The sequence below is a fragment of the Myotis myotis genome, unplaced genomic scaffold (genome assembly GCF_014108235.1).
Source record: "Myotis myotis isolate mMyoMyo1 unplaced genomic scaffold, mMyoMyo1.p scaffold_m19_p_2, whole genome shotgun sequence".
NCBI classification, from domain to species: domain Eukaryota; kingdom Metazoa; phylum Chordata; class Mammalia; order Chiroptera; family Vespertilionidae; genus Myotis; species Myotis myotis.
This window is the reverse complement of record NW_023416324.1, coordinates 176,710,568-176,727,018: the sequence shown is the minus strand read 5'-3', so window position 1 is coordinate 176,727,018 and position 16,451 is coordinate 176,710,568. Positions and strand designations below refer to the sequence as shown.

General features: G+C 40.8%; 1 long non-coding RNA gene across 1 annotated transcript in view; it reads left to right on the top strand.

Annotated features, from left to right (window-relative positions):
- LOC118677384 overlaps positions 1–15,067 on the top strand; it is a 43,440-nt gene extending 28,373 nt beyond the window's left edge. The window contains exon 3 of the long non-coding RNA XR_004974389.1: positions 13,594–15,067. This is a non-coding gene — a long non-coding RNA (uncharacterized LOC118677384). The remainder of the gene's footprint in view (positions 1–13,593) is intronic.
- Positions 15,068–16,451: the final 1,384 nt, after the last annotated feature.

The following is a 16,451-nucleotide window of genomic DNA, read 5'->3' as shown; positions in this document are numbered from 1 at the left end:
GCCTGTGACGAACGGCCAGTCTTAGTTTTTCTCCGAATAATGCCTTGAGGGTAAGTCCTCCGGGCTTTTAAAGAGCTCCAGTATTTTTTTCTTTTTTAAGGGGGGAAAAAAAGAAGAAGAAAAACGTTCGATTTCAGTTTAGACCTAGTCAACTTTTTGTCGCTAACGGGCATCATTCAAGCCATTCAGTACTTAATGACCGTTACCTTTGCTGTCCTCCCAGAAGCCATATAGCTACACAATGCATTAATAAAAAGGAGAGCAAAGTTATTAATTTCGTTTCCTTTAGTTCCAAACTGCCCTGCCTGTTTATAGATGTTTACTACGTGGGTGTTTGTTATAAGCATGCCTTATTATTATCCATGCCATTGTTAATCTTGTTCTAATGCCTTCTCTGTACTCTCTGAATTATATCTGTTCGGTCAAGTGGGAGTTTAACTTAAACATTGAGGCTTTCTAAAGTAAAACTCTGGAGTTTAACCCGCCCCCCCCCCCCAACACCTTCGCACCAACCCCCATCACCAAAATGAAAAAAAGGTGGTGCTGTTCAACCTTTAATATGTACTTAGAGTGTTTACATAAGGGGAGGAAAATGAACTTTTGTCTGAAACGTGCAACAAGCGGCACTTTGATTTCATAAAATAGATGTCAACAATTGCAAGAGCTTATCACACTAGGGTAGGGGGTGGAGGGTGGGAGTGCAGTTGAATTAAAGGCCCATTTCTGCCACTTCAGACGACAAAGGGTTACACATAAATAAGTGCCACATTTGCCTATTGCAAAAGTTTTCTCAGTGCTTTCTAAGTCACAACAGGGGAGGGGCAGGGGGGGAGGGGGAACTGTCGTTTATTATCCTGCTCTGGGCAGGAGCAGACCCCAGTACCAAGAGGCTCTTAGCTTTGGCCGGCAGAAGAGGGGTAGGGTAGCCTTTCAACAGCAGCCCCCTTTGTTCTCCCCATCTCTTTCCCAATTTCAAGCTTCACTTGCACATCCCAAGTTTGTGTGTTAATGACGCTATTACCATCTGGCTCGCCCTACTTTCCAAAAGATATAAATCTCCTAGCTCCATTGCCCGCATTATCATTTAAGTGCCACCATAGCCAGAAGAAAAAAGATGCTTTCAAGACTCCAGATTCTCTTGCACTGACTACCCTGACATGAATCTTCCACTATATTTATAGACTATACATTGGGTGCAGGAGAGCTCCTTGACAGCACTGATTCCCCAGAGCTGTCCCTGTGAGCCGAGGCAGACATGATTCTGGGAGAAAGGCAGGGTTCAAATGACTTTCTCCTGAATAATATTTTTGTTTTGTTTGCAGCAGGCAGGTAGGAAGCCTCAACATTATGTTTATGTGCCTCCCGTCCTTTCTACCTCTTTGTAAAAGTTGGGGTACGACTCCCAGACATTCAAGATGTGCCGCTTTCCAAACCCTGTTTGGAGCAGGCGGGGAGATGGGTCTCTCTGTAGGAGTGGGGCAAGGGTGAAGGGAGATTAAAAGAGCCCCGAGAGGCAAACTTTTGGGAACTGGGCCAACTACACCCCTTCTCTTACACCCTCCCTGTACAGATGTGCACATCTGGGATGTACACACTGCTAACTGTAGCTCTAGATCCCCTTCTCTCTATTCTTTCCCGAGTAATCGGTGATTTGTGTGTTTTGAGTGCAACAGCTGAGAAACTACAACAAAAAGAGTTGGGCTGGCTTGTGAATGGTTCCACAATGACTTCATTTATCTGGCCAGGTCTGAGTGAATCGAGCAGAACAGAGTCCAGGCGTGGGCTTTTGGTCCCGGGCCCTAGCTCATGTGAACAGCTAATATCCCTTTGAGGGCTTCTACTGTTTGTGACCCTAGTCTGCCCTGTCTAGGCACCCCTTTCTCCTACTGATGCTCTCTCTCCATCCCAGAACTACCGTCAGAGGTGAGTTCCACTAAGAGAAGCCAATCTAACAGGTTGGAAGAAGAATTGGAAGGGAAACTGCCCAGGTGCCTGAGAGAAGCTCTTAAAATCACCAGGATAAGAGCAAACCCCTCTTTTCTCTTAAAAAATAATATTGTCAGACAGGGGAAAAAACCACCTTTAATGAAATACATTGTTTTTGAGGGATGGAAAAAAATCACATGTTATGTACAGTATTCCAAATACTTTGAACTGAGCACAGAGGGTGCCGAAACGGTGCTTAATTTATATTGCACCAGTGTAGCTGTTTGCATGCCAAAGGCACTTCTTTTTTTCTTTCCAGTTCACTTTCCTGCGTTTCCTCCCAAATTCTAGAAAGATCTTGTTTAGAAATGTGTATCCCTACTTTTTCCTTTTGAGAATATTGATTTGATAATGAACAAACTGCAGAGTATATACCATTTAAGTAAGATGCACTTTTAATCACTGATCATTAAAATGGTTATGTTAAATATACTCAATTACATGCATGAGTTAACTCTAACAGTACTTTCTATTCTCCCAGCTGCTCACGTATTCCTTCACGATAGTCTGCGGTAGAAACTTGATTATGCTGAATTCATACATTTCGATGGATTTCATCAGCCTAATTAATGCCTCAGTGTGGTCCTGGGGTCTGAATGAACCCTGGACTACATTTGAGGTTAAAGGCAGTGCTGGAATGTAGAAGGTTTTTCTTTCTTAGTTACTCAGGAGGTACTTTACGATTCCACTAAGCAAGGTAGGTAGCGATTGTTAAACAGAGACTATGCAAAACAAGGAACCCGATCCCAGTGGCAGAAAAATGAGGCTAATTCTTCATCTTTCCTACCCCATCAATATTTTTGGATTCGATACACAACTTCCAAATAGTACAAAGGAAAGTACCACCTCTCCTTCACACCTTAAAACTACACTGAAAAGGAAAACTTGAACTAGATTTACAACTGGTGGTGAAAGAGATTTCCATGAACTCATCCAGGCTGCCCCTGACCCCTTTCTTTCTCCTGCTCCCGTAACTTTCAGAGCACTGTCTCCGTCCACTTCCACTTTCATCTTTCCCAAGGAAGCACACGGGGCCAGTATTCAGGAGAAACTCCAGTCACTCCCCTCCTCACCCTTGTGGGTGACTGCATTCAGTCTTTTCAGGTGTAAATTAACATCTGAATACATCTCAACCTCACTGACCTTTACTGCCACCCCATCCCGCCTGCCTCTGCAGAGTGGCCGCTAATCTGCACCTCCACCGCCGGCAGGGCAGGCGGAGGTCGGATTTCTCAAACCCCACCCCCAGCACAAGCACCCAAAAGGGCTGACATTGCCTGTGACGGGAGTCCTGATATTTGCCCACGTCCAATGAAACACCTGTGGAAGAATATCAACTTAAGACATATTTTCTTGGTGGTCAAGGGAAGAAGAATACAGAAAGAGGAAGGAAAAAAAGAGAGATGGAGGCATCCTGGTTCGTTAAGAAACGTCCCTACTTGGGCCAGGTGAAACTTGAAACTTTTACCTCCTGTTGAGTTCCCAGAGACAAAGTGGTTACCGCCCCCCCCTCGCCCCCCCACCCCAGCCCGCCTTGCAGAAACTCCCTCAAGCAGGGACTCCTGGGACCCAGATTCTGGTCGTTAAAGTAGGGGGGGGGGGCAACCTCATGCCCTGACATCGATCTGATGGAACAGGAAGCGTTTCAGATCTATAACCAAATTACCACCTTGGAACTTTGTGCTTGTTATGCTAATGTAATGACTTTCTGCAGTAAGAGTATATTTCCAGGGTTGGAAATTAGCTTTTTAGAATGCTTTGTGTAATGACAGACATTAGACAGGAGAGACAAATGTGCCAGCAATGGTGGCACAATACTCCTGGCAAACACCCTGGGCTATTTCAACAGATAAATGGAGACCCAGAGATGTTTGTAAAATTAAGCTGAGAGCGGGCTGGGGGAACTGGGTGAGAAGCAGCTGCTGGCAGCCGGACCTTTGTGGGGAAGACACTCTGCCATCCTCGCCTGTTCTCTGAGACCTACTTGAGTAGCAGCCTAGTGCATTGCTTAGTCCCTGGGGGTGGATGCTTAGTGAGAAAGAAAAAAAAAGAGAGAAGAGAAGTGTTTCATAAATAGCCCTGCTCATGGTCTGTGAACCTATCAGTTACCTTTAGCTCCTGGTTTGTGAACTCTTAAGTTTAGATTGCAGAGACTAAGGAGAAAAATACCTTCTGGGGGAGGAGGGGTACTGGCAGGTATATGCAATTTTAGAGAAAAATGAACAACTCTGATTATACAGCCATATGGTGGAGTTGTCCAGTACATCTCCTATGTCCAGTGTATTGTGTAATTAAGAATTCAGGCAAATCTGAAACTATTACAAAATAATGCTGTAAACTGTAACTGAAAAATTTTTGTTTAGGAATTCAGGCAAATCCTCGAATTTGTGGTATTGACCTCATGTGGTTTATGTCTTGGGAATCCAGGGTAAGATTGTTTAATGCACCATATTTATAAAAAATATAAGACTCTTCAGTGTGTAGGGCTGGGATGGGGTTAGTCATTTTCCATCATTGCAAACAAGGTCAATTCACACACTGATGAATTATCCAAGAAGAGAACTCTTTTCATCAGTTATCTGCCCTTGATGGACATAAGAGCAAAGTCACAGCCTGGCTATTGTGTGCCTGGTTCTGCCCCGCCCCCTCCCCTGCTCCTGCTGCCCCCTCTTACCCTGGACAGTTACTTCGGAAATAAGTGACTTGGTTCCTGGATGCGTTTTCACCCCTTCTGCATGACGCAGGTTCCACATGTCAACCTGCAGCTATGGAGAAGCCTGTGAACTATGATAATGGGTAAACTCCGCTGTGTTCACAGCCTTATTTGGGGCTAGAGCAAGGTTGCCAAGACATAGTCTGAATGAGTTGGGGGCTTCTGAGATGTAAAATGAGGCCAGTTTGAAACGCTGGCACTGAATGCTGAGCTTTTTATAATAGCCCATGTTGTCTCATTTTCTTCTAGAGTTGAATAGGAGCAAAATACCTGGCTTGATGCAGTGGTTCTCTGATGACAAATGAACTAATTAGAGTTTCTTAGTGCAGCCTAAAGATCTCAGCGATGGTAGATGTGGGAAATGCAAGCTCCAACCACTTTAGTTTTAGGAAAGACAAGTTTTATGTGTCCATGCCTTAAAGTTATAAACTGAATTTGTCTCACCTAGCTTGCTACTGTACCCCCGCTATAATTTTTTGTATAGATGGGTCCAGCTAGGAGGGTAACTAATATTTAATACATAGACTCACTGACAGAGCAAATTCATGAACCGGATTACCTTTCACCTTTGGTATGTAAATGATTGGTAGCCTGCCAAGGTCATGAGGCTTTTTAGCAAGGTTCTTCCGAGATAAATTAACATAATCTAATCTACCAAAAAAAAGGTAGATTCTACAGTAGGTCTGCCCAGTATCACTCTTTTTTTAAAAAAAAATGCCCTCGATGAAACAAGACATTGAGTTGAAAGTACAGAACGGTGCACCATAGATAAAAGGGAAAGAGAATACAGAGAAGGAAGCATTACTTCTTCTTCATGCTCTGTACGATACGGCAGCATTTGTATGTGGCAAATTGTAGAGAATGTTGAGAGTGCAACAAGAGACAGTGACACTGAGGCAGAGAAACAGCTTGCTGGAGGTTTACGGGGTCATGTTACTGGTGTTAAGGTGCCATTGACTGATCTACTTTTGAGCTCGAGGATTTATATACTGCAGAAATCCTGGTCGCATTGATGGGAATGGCCTAGGACTTCAAAGGGTTGGTTTTGAAATTGTTGGACATTTAGTTTCAACTCCAAAACCCAAATCTGAATTGCTTATTAGATTTGGGGAGGAAAGGGCCTAATTTGAAATTCTGTCATAAACTTTATGAGAGCGAACACATTTAGATGAACTTAGAAATAGCTTTGAATTCCAGCTCCCCATACTGTTGTGATACTACTTGTGTATAGGAGGGAAAGGGAGCGAGCACCTGGTCTCTAACCAGGAGAGAAGCCTATTCGCAATATCTCAGCAGATCTCAGCAGGTCGGTCCTCGGCAGGTTGTAGAGACCGCGAACATTGAAGCTGGCTGGGTAGTTCTGGTCTCATGTCATCCAAACATAACATTTTTCAAACTCAGAAATGCCAGATCGAGTTATTTCTGTGGCAAAGGGTTGCTTAGGATCCGTGATAGCTGAATTTTTCCTATCGATTATATGACATTGCAGTTCATTTATAGAGTTCAGGGAAATGAAAAAAGCCTCTAGTTTAACAAGAAGACACTTAATTCAAGTGCTGTGTTGTATTTAAATGCAGAAATTAAATTCAAGTTGGAGAAAGTGGAAGAGTGAATTAAATTGTGAAGCCAAATATTTGTAGCTAAATCAACATCCCAGGAGGGCTGTGACTGATGATTTAGTGTGAAGCCTCGTATTAGGTAACTGGATTTGTAAGACATGCAAGACGCCATAATTGACCCAAAAAATTCATATTTAGATCAATGTATGTGTTTAAAGTCGTTCCTAAGCATGGAACAGAGTTCGGAACCTCGGAACCTCAGAGGGAAGGCAGGGGAGAATGACTGGGTGGGAGGTAATCAACCAAAGACCTTGTATGCATATATGCATAACCCACGGACACAGACAATAGGGTGGGGAAGGTCTGGGGGAGGGCCTGGCAGGGGTTAATGGGGAAAAACAGGAGACATAGACATATGTAATACTTTCAACAATAAAGATTAAAAAATAAAATAAATAAAATAATAAAGTTGTACCTCAATTTAAAACAGAGAACCAAAATGTAAAAAACAAATCAATGGTCACTCTTGTGAATGTGGGGAGGGAGAGGGGGAGGGGAGAGGCGGGGCTGTTTATAGAGGTGCTAATCTGCGAATACTTTGAGAGGTCCTTTTTCAGATTTATCAAGTTCTGAAACTATTTAATACACATGCATTCTTCTAAAGCAGCGGTTCTCAACCTGTGGGTCGCGACCCCTTTGGGGGTCGAAGGACCCTTTCACAGGGGTCACCTAAATACATCCTGCATATCAGATATTTACATTACGATTCATAACAGTAGCAACATTACAGTTATGAAGTAGCAGCGAAAATAATTTTATGGTTGGGGGTCACCACAACATGAGGAACTGTATTAAAGGGTCTCAGCATTAGGAAGGTTGAGAACCACTTTAAAAAGCATCTGCAGGTAAAAAAGAAATCATTATTATTTATCTTGAGCATCAAATCCTAATAATCTTCTGTATCGCAGGATACAGACAGGCATGCAGAAGTAACTAGATGCCCAACACATGCCAAGGTCTTGTGGGCCCACGATTTCAAACAAAAAAAATTCGGGTACCATGACTAAATCAAGGGCACTCGAGCCTATATACAGGCGCACCCAAAAGGGTTAATTGGAGAACCAGGAAGAGAGAGGCTCCGAAGTGAGGTCGGTGTGACAGGAAGAAAGAGGCTGGTAGGCACCCTGCAGTGCCCCCACTGTGTGCATTCCCCTTGGGGGCAGGTTGTGGCTTGGGGGGCACCACTGAGAAGGCCCTGCCCACCCCTTCTGGCATCTGCTTCTTTATTGCCTGCAAGCCACCCAGCATGTGGAAGGCTGGGACCTTGACAATGTCAGCCAGAATTTGTCGCCCGCAATAACTTTTTGTGAAGTGTTGCTCTGGGGCACCTGCCTTTAGGAGGCTGGCATTATCCTGTGGCTTCTCATTTAGACGCGGCCCAGGTAGGCAGAAGAAGGAAAAGGGACGCGAACCCAACCTCAGTGACCACACAAGCCATGGGGACCCAGCGGAGAAACTGGGTCCTTCTCCAGCAAAACTCTCCCTTCCTTTTGAGGTCCTTCACAGCCTCGTTGCCCAGGCTTGGCCGTGCTGTCCCTCGTGGGTGAGACACGTAGAAGAGAGGACTTCCACAGTCCCCCTTCCTGTCACACAGACTGCACCCCATAGCCTCATCCCGCACCCTGAAGTTTTAAGTTTTGCTCTGGTTGTTTTTGTTTGTTTGTTTGTTTTTGCCTCTTTAAATATATATATTTAAAGCGCTCTAAGGTTGAAACCTTCACCTTTTTGCTCCTCCTTTTCTCTTCTTGTTGGATGGTGGGTGTGCTGCCCAAGAGGCTGGCCTGCCCCTGGGAGGGAGCAGCTGGGGCAGCTGCCCCGGAGCAGCTGCTGTGTCTCAATCCTCTCTTCTGACAATCATTAAAATTCAATTTCAAATCTCCTGTCTTTAACAATTTCCTAAGGAGCCTATGAAAAGTGCCCAAAGGGTGAGCCTTTTTGCAAGTGGCGGTGGCTTGGCAGCAGGCAGGCACTGATCAAGTTGCCCCTGGCTGTGACCTTGTAGGTGCGCAGAGTGAGTGGTTGAGTGTCTAGATCCGAGTGCTGTGTCTAACTGGACTGAGGGAACCGCTCTGTGGAAGTCTCAAGGCAGACGAAGAAGCAACCAGCTTTTCCCTCATCCACACTGTCCGGAATGGAGGACAGCCTACCTGATCCTGGGGGTGGAGCTCAGAACCAGGCAAAAAGTTCTTACTCCTTATTTATTCATTCATTTATTCATTCATTCATTCACTCATTCATTTATGATATAGTTGATCCAAGCGATCTTTTTGCTGTTTGTTTTGTTAATCCTCCCCTGAAGGTATTTTTTCCATTGACTTTTAGAGAAAGTGGAAGGAAGGGGGAGAGACAGAGAGAAACATTGATGTGAGAGGCACACATCCATTGGTTGCCTCCCATAACCAGGGCCGGGGTTGGAGCCTGCCATCGAAGTACATGCCCTTGACCAGAATCGAACCTTCAGTCGGCAGGCTGATGCTCTATCCACTGAGCCAAACTGGCTAGGGCTAGTTCTCACTCTTTAGCCTCACCATTCCTCACTTACTTTGTCTACCTTTCAGCTCACTCGCCTCTCCTCCTGGATTCCAAAAAGAAAAATATTTGTGCATCAGAAAGTTTCCTTCCCAAGAAGCTTCCCTTAATAGCTTTCTCCTTTAGGTAGAGAAATCTGCTTCTGGGTCAAGGGGAGGCCGCTATAGTGTTTTTGAGAAATAGAACAATGCACGCACATCCCACGTGGGGTAGGTTGCTGAGTTTCATCAGGAGCTTTGACAAGAGTTGCCAAGCAAACATTCTTCAGTCCCAGCCTCCGAGCAGTTTTTCATTCCCTGCTCCAAAAAGTTAGCAGGTGATTAGTACCAAAAATGCCTCCCTTAACTAACACCCAGTGGAATCTATGGAAAGGACATAGCATTTCTTTGAAATTCTAGATGGGAGTTAAGGACTACCTGACTCCAATTGCCTTCACCTCTTAATCACATATCTTCCTAAACACCACCCTCCTTCCCTATAAACCCATTGGCCCCTCAGCATACCTAATACTGTTCTCCTCCCTTTAGATTCTTATCCCTTACTCCCCCCCCCCCAACCAAATTCTCAGAATTAAATTATGATCTTCTCCCAAATGACATGACAAGCTAGAAGGGCAATCTGAGGACCGCTCTGAAAATACATGATGTAGAAAGTAAATGTTACAGCTGAATTGCAGTTGACAAGTGGCGGTTTGAGGCATCAGCAATGAATTCCACTTTTTCTACAGGTTTTTTTTTTCCTTTTACTTCATTTTTAGTATCTATTGATTCTAATAGATAGAAGTTAAACAAAAAAAAAATAAATGAGAGAAATGCTAAAGAAAACCCAGATTAAGCTCCTTCTGGACTGGCAACCATGGTAACTTCTATAGCTCAGGGTGATTTGGACAGACCCTTTCATACCGCTGGAAACATAGAAGGACTAACACCAAACCCTGCTTCTCCGTATTTAATTACAAACTTGGCAGAGTGGAGACTCTGTACCGATTAAAAGAAAATCAATCAGTGCTTATTAGCCATAACAAGTCAATAAAAACAGTCAGCTGGAGAAGTAATATTAAGAACACACTCTTTTTTTTTTTCTTTTTATTGATTTCAGAGAGAGAGAGCTAGAAACATCGATGATGAGAAAGAATCATTGACTGGCTGCCTCCTGCACGCCCCCAACTGGGGACCAAGCCTGAAACCTGGGCATGTGCCCCTGACCGGAATTGAACCTGGGACCCTTCGTTCCACAGTCCGACGCTCTATCCACTGAGCCAAACCAGCTGGGGCAACAGCACACTTGTTACCATCAGACATAAGCCCCTGAGAATTTTTAAGCTTCCGCAGCACATATTATTTTATTGTTTCACTGCCTGATTTGGAGGAGTTTCTGCTTGGGCGATACCTAAAGTTGTTTCCTGCAAGTGCAACTTGAATGAATTTTACAATCATTTTATATTGTGGTTCCAGAATAACTCTGTCTCCAAGGTTGTGAATATGTCTGCTGGTGTGGGCTTTTCATTGCTTTGCCCAGTGAGGAGGGCCTCATATTGTAGTGGAGAACACACTGGGCTAGAAATGTGAGGCAGGATCTAGGTTCCAGGAAAGGTGTGTAATTAATAGTGCGAATGTTAGGCAGTTCATGCTTCTGGGCTTCAGATTTCCCGTATGTAAAGAGAAAAGAGTAGACGATCTCCTAGGGCCCTCCCAGTCCCTAAATCCTGTAGTTCTATATATAACATTCTTGTAAATTTTCAACATTAGAGAAGAAGCAGATCTATGAGTTACTGAATAAAATATCTATTTATTTTCTAGTTCTTTCAGTGAAAGTTTACGCAGAAGACGGACAAATGTTTTTTGGTCTTTTCCTGGGAGAGATCCTAAATTTGACTAGAGGAAACCAAGCTAAGAGACTTGGCCTTCTGTTCTTGAGGACAAATAAACCATTGTCTTACACTTGAACTTCTTTCCCTTTTCAGATCCAACTTAGACGTAATGTTTCGCTCAAGATCAGGCTTGTGGTTTTAGGAGATTCTGGTCTGGCCTGCCTCATTTTAAGACTTCTATCATCTCTTTTCAAAACCTGAGGAGTACCTCATTTCCTGTTTGAGAGTTCCTTGGGCTTTGCCAGCCCCCAGCCAGGCCTTGCCAAGAGTTCCGGCTGGGAAGGACAGTCTGAGCTCATGGTAGAGAACAAGCTGGCACCACAGTTGTAGTGACTCACCAACCTGGTTGCCCACTTTGCAATGGCAAGGGCCACACTGTCGAATAGAAAGACCTGCGTTTTAGCAAAGTGCAGTCGGATCCCAGGGCAAAATCATCTCAGCCTCTATCTCTGATCTTCCCTTTCACTGGCTGTTTTGGACACAAGGCGAGAAAGGAAATTATATCCTGGATTATGTTTTGTTTTAAGATTAATGAACAGGTCCTTGGTTTTATGTCCATTATGTTCTAGGAATTTAGTGGTGATTACAAGCCAGTGAACATAGGTCACAGCAAAATGAACATTCAAGATTAGGTGAAAACATTCCTCTGAAATGTCAGTATTCATTTTTGGAGTGTCAGTTGCTACATTTCTGTAATTCATCATTTTTTTTCTTGGCTTAGAGTCAAGATGAGAAATGATATTTAGACCAAAGACATTGTTTTATTATATAGCCATTGCTTTTTAAAATGCAAATACACTCTTTTCCTCTCTCTCTCTCTCTCTCTCTCTCTCTCTCTCTCTCTCTCTCTCTCTCACACACACACACACACACACACACACACACACACACACACACAAACACACAACACCCAAATTCTAGAGAAAGTCCTTTCAAGACTTACAGGAGAAAATTAACCAAGGTTAGAGCAATGGCAACACTAAAAGGCAATGATTTCACTTTATAAAAAGTCTTGTACAATACACAGGTGTTTTTTAAAGCATGTATTATGATTAAAGACTGTTACATTTCTAAATTAATACAATTCTTGTCTATTTTCAAATCATATATAGGAACCATTTAAAAGTATTTTATATTACAATCAGTGACCTAAACCCAACTAGTACAAGTTTATAATGTGCATAGGTTTACCCCATAGAGAATTAAATTTTAAATTATAAGTCTTGTCCTAAAGTTGTGGAACTTTAGCTTTTGGTATTAACATGGAAGAATATTCAATGGCTATTTTAGCTTTAATGTGCACTGAAATAAAGTGCACATGGTATTTTTTTCCTCCAAGTGTTCTTTTGTTAAATATGGAATATTTTTAGCATTTTGTTTTTAATGTATACATTATTTTTATTAGGTCATTTGGTAAAAGATACAATATGTAATAATAATGGCCTCTTGCTTTTTCCCTAATTTTATTATTTCAAGTCAAACAAAAATGGATACTTTTCTCTTGGGAAAAATGAATATGAGGGTGTGGATGCAAAAATGATTATTTAGAGAATTTTTCCCTAACAGATTAGCATTTTTGATGGATCGTATTTCAAAGCTGATTATTCTCAAAGAAAAGCAGAGCAATATTAGAATTTCCAAGTATATTGTGTTGTTTAAAAAGTATTTTAATACATTATTCAAATCGTCGTCAGTTATTGGTTTTAAAAAAGCAGTATCTGTTGCAAATGTGAAATTTTGCTGTTGCACCTTACCAACTCTAGTTTCTTTAGGATAAAAGTGGAAATTATTAATATCAAAGACACAATTTAGAGCTCTGTCAATTTTTTTTTTTTTAACTTTAACTGTGATAGGCATCTCTGCAAGGTGGGTTTTACATATTTTTTTCCTAATTTTTTTTTCCCTCCTTTCAGTAAGAAGGATAAGCTTTTAGAGTACCCAGTCACCGTGGTAACTGCCAAAAAAATTCTCCTGAAGTTTGAAGAGGTCAGCTAACAGGGTCAACAGCTCTGGCCTCTCTCTGCGCTTGGTCTAGCATGCCCCAGCCTGCGGTTGGAGTGTCAGACCAGCTCTGACCCTGGGAGGTGGGCTTCTCCGGCTCTGATATAAATTTTTTGAGTCAGTTCATGGCCTGGACTCTCCAGGTGGCCTCCAAAATCGATTTTGACCCCCTGACCCTGTCTCACGGAGGCATAGCATTCACCCTAAGTAAGGATTTAGCCAGGAATGACAGCTTTCCACTGAGCGTTATTGGGGACAGTATAAACAGTTTGGAAAGCAAGTAAGGAGGTGTGAGTGCTAGAAATCATTAAAAGCACATTAAAAAACACTTTAAAGAAAATTCTCTTTGTAAAAAAAAAAATGTATTCTTTGATTGGACTTGTAGGATTTAAAAAATCAAAGAATAGTTTTGAATATACTTAGCAAACCCACACAACTTTATCTTTTTATATACTTTGTTACAAATATGCAAATAAGATAGTCTGAAGCAACAAAATAGGTACAACAGGGATGTGACATGTACAGAAAAGGCAAGCTAGTTATTAAAATAATATACTTTTTAGTATTTTAAATACTAAAATTTGTGTGTTGAAATGTTTAAAATGGGAGAATAAGGAACCTTAAAAAACAACAACATCCAGTTTGGAATGAAAATAAGCTTGTGCTGCTTTTACTTTGTAAACTAGCCAATGAACTCCTTTGTATACAAATGAGATAAAAATTATAAATATGAAAAGTTAGACCTTGTATAGAGCTAAAGAAGAGAAAACAGGAAATTAAAAGTCTCTGAATTAACTTGGAAAATAAAATTAATGTAGATAAATCATCAGTGACTCTTTTTTCCTTCCTTCTTTCCTCCTTCCTTTTTTTTTCAGGATGCCACTCTGAATGTTTTATTTTCTCCAGGGAAGTAGAGTTCGCTTTGAGAGCTCTAGCCTGTGAACTCCGTATGTAAATGTGGTCATCAAGCAAGACTGAACTACCAAGAGGGAAGATTTTCAATGTTTCGCTTTCTTAAAACCCTTCACAGCATCCTTCCTCCAGTGGAACTTTACTCAAAGTTTCCCCCTTCCCAGAACTGTTGAAAATGGCTCCAAAGCAACAGTGCAATAGCTCAACCAATTGTACTATGAAGCTGTTGAGATGACATTTTATCAGAATCTTTTGTAAAAATTAGATTTTAAGTAGGGGTGAGAGTCCTTTGGGAAGAGGGGACAAGAGAGAGTAGAAGTGGGAGGGGGAACCAAGCTGTTCATATAAGTATATATACTCTTTGTGTGTGAAGGCCTCTGTGTCTTGGCTTCTCACTATGTTAAATCCCTATTATAAAACTTATCTTCACAAAGCCTATTATAGTATTCTGGGAACAAATTGGACCATGAATAACTGAGTTGGAAGTGTAGATTATTTTCTACTCAGGGAAAGTTAGAGATGACAACAGCTTAACTAAAAGAATAGTGATTAATCTTAAATAGATGGATTTCAAAGTTTCACTCTTGGTAAAGAATACCTTTGATATTTCCCCTCTTCACACTCAAGTTTCCAGTTTCTTTGTGCTAAGAATTGTCCTAGTGATTACACCGTCCACCTCATACAGCACGGCTCTGGCAGTAGATCGTTTCCTCTCACACTGTTAATCTGTCGGAGAGGTGGCCAGAATGACACTCTGCTTCCTAGAGGTTAAATATATGGTTCCAAAGTGAAACCTGTGCTTAGATGTCAGACTCACGCTTAGGAATGACATCTTACACAATCATAATTCTCAATTAGATAAAATTGTTATTTTTTTTAATCTTAAATTTTTTTACTGCCCTATAGCTTATAAAGCACTTCTCAGCTCATAATTTTGTTGGATCCATAGAATAATGTTGCAAAGTAAATATCCATCCCATTTTACCAATGGAAAAGCTGAGTTATTTGCATATTGTGACCTGGCTGATAAAATAAAGAACTGAAACACCAACTCAGATTTTATAAAGCTTCTATTTCAAGTGTTTAACCTATAACAAGAGTCTTTAAAATTATTTTTTTGTGTATTACATCCCTGAAAATGAAGATTTTGTATTAAAAAGCAAAAGTCTTTATATTTCACAGACAAAAATGTTAAAAGACACAACTGAAAAAAATTCTATTACTTTAAAAGTGAATTTTGCCAACTATTGTTTTCCTTTGTGTGTATGTATGTATATATATTCTTTTATAGTTGAAGATCTTAATTTCTAAAAGTCAAATATGGCCAGCCCTATATACATTAACTAACCACCTGGAACTTTTTTTTAAAATATATTTTATTGATTTTTTTACAGAGAGGAAAGGAGAGAGATAGAGAGTTAGAAACATCGATGAGAGAGAAACATCAATCAGCTGCCTCCTGCACACCTCCTACTGGGGATGTGCCCGCAACCAAGGTACATGCCCTTGACCGGAATCGAACCTGGGACCTTACAGTCCACAGGCCGATGCTCTATCCACTGAGCCAAACTGGTCAGGGCGACCACCTGGAACTTTTTTAAATGTACATGAAAACTGTAGATTATATGTTTCAAAATAAAATATAACAATAAATAAGTCCTTTGAAGCAGGTTCAGCATGTTAAGTAATTATTTGAGAACATGCAATTGATTATTAGAGAGTGCAATGGTTGAAATTTTCCTTTTAGTGTTTTTCCCCCAGCTATATTGAAGCATAATTGGGAAACAAAGTAGTAAGATATTTAAAGTGTACATCATTCTGATTTAATACTCATATATATTGTGAAAGCACTTCTCCCATGTAGTTAATTAACCCACCCATCACTTTTATTTTGTGTGTGTGTGTGTGTGAGAACATTTAAGTTCTACTCTCAACGAATTTCAATTTTTTAACATAGAGTTATCAACTATAGTCATCATGTTTTAATTTAGATCCTCAGACTTTACTCATCTTTTAGCTGAAAGTTTGTACTCTTCCTAATTTTCTCACTCCCCAGCCCCTGCCCTATTAGTTTTTAGGCTGGTATCTCTTAACATCTTAACAAGTTTGGATAAACAAAGTTGTATAAAACTACTTTTGCTTCTCTTGGGCTTTTACTCTCCATATTAAAATAAAGTTTGCAAAATACTCTAAAAAGGTTTAGTTAACTTGATATTGACATAATCTATGTAACCATACAGAAGTCAAGAAATACAAAAGATAACACCATGTGATTCTCTTATGTTTTTAATTATGTTGTTTTAATTATGTAATGTAGGTAGTGTGGCTGTTAATGTGGAAATTCTAAGCTTTTTATTCTTAAATTGTATACAATTAAATTAGTCATTTTATATATAGTAAAATTAAGGCTTTTGCTCCTGAATTATGCTGGCAGCCAGACAAATCCCGTCAAGCTTGTTAGGATTAGAGAAAAATGAAAGAGTCTAGAAAAGCTAACTGCTCTGGTTGGAAGTTGCATTTGTGAGGTTGTATCAATAGTGGCATATATTTTAACAATTTTTTGTGCTAAAGTTTTTCAATTACAATATGACATTAGACTGAGATTGTTGATTTTGATTTGGACATAAATGATCAAGCCCAAAATTCAAATGTCTAAGTGTAGTGATGGCGAACCTTTTGAGCTCGGTGCGTCAGCATTTTGAAAAACCCTAACTTAACTCTGGTGCTGTGTCACATATAGAAATTTTTTGATATTTGCAATCATAGTAAAACAAAGACTTATATTTTTGATATTTAGTTTATATATTTAAATGCCATTTAA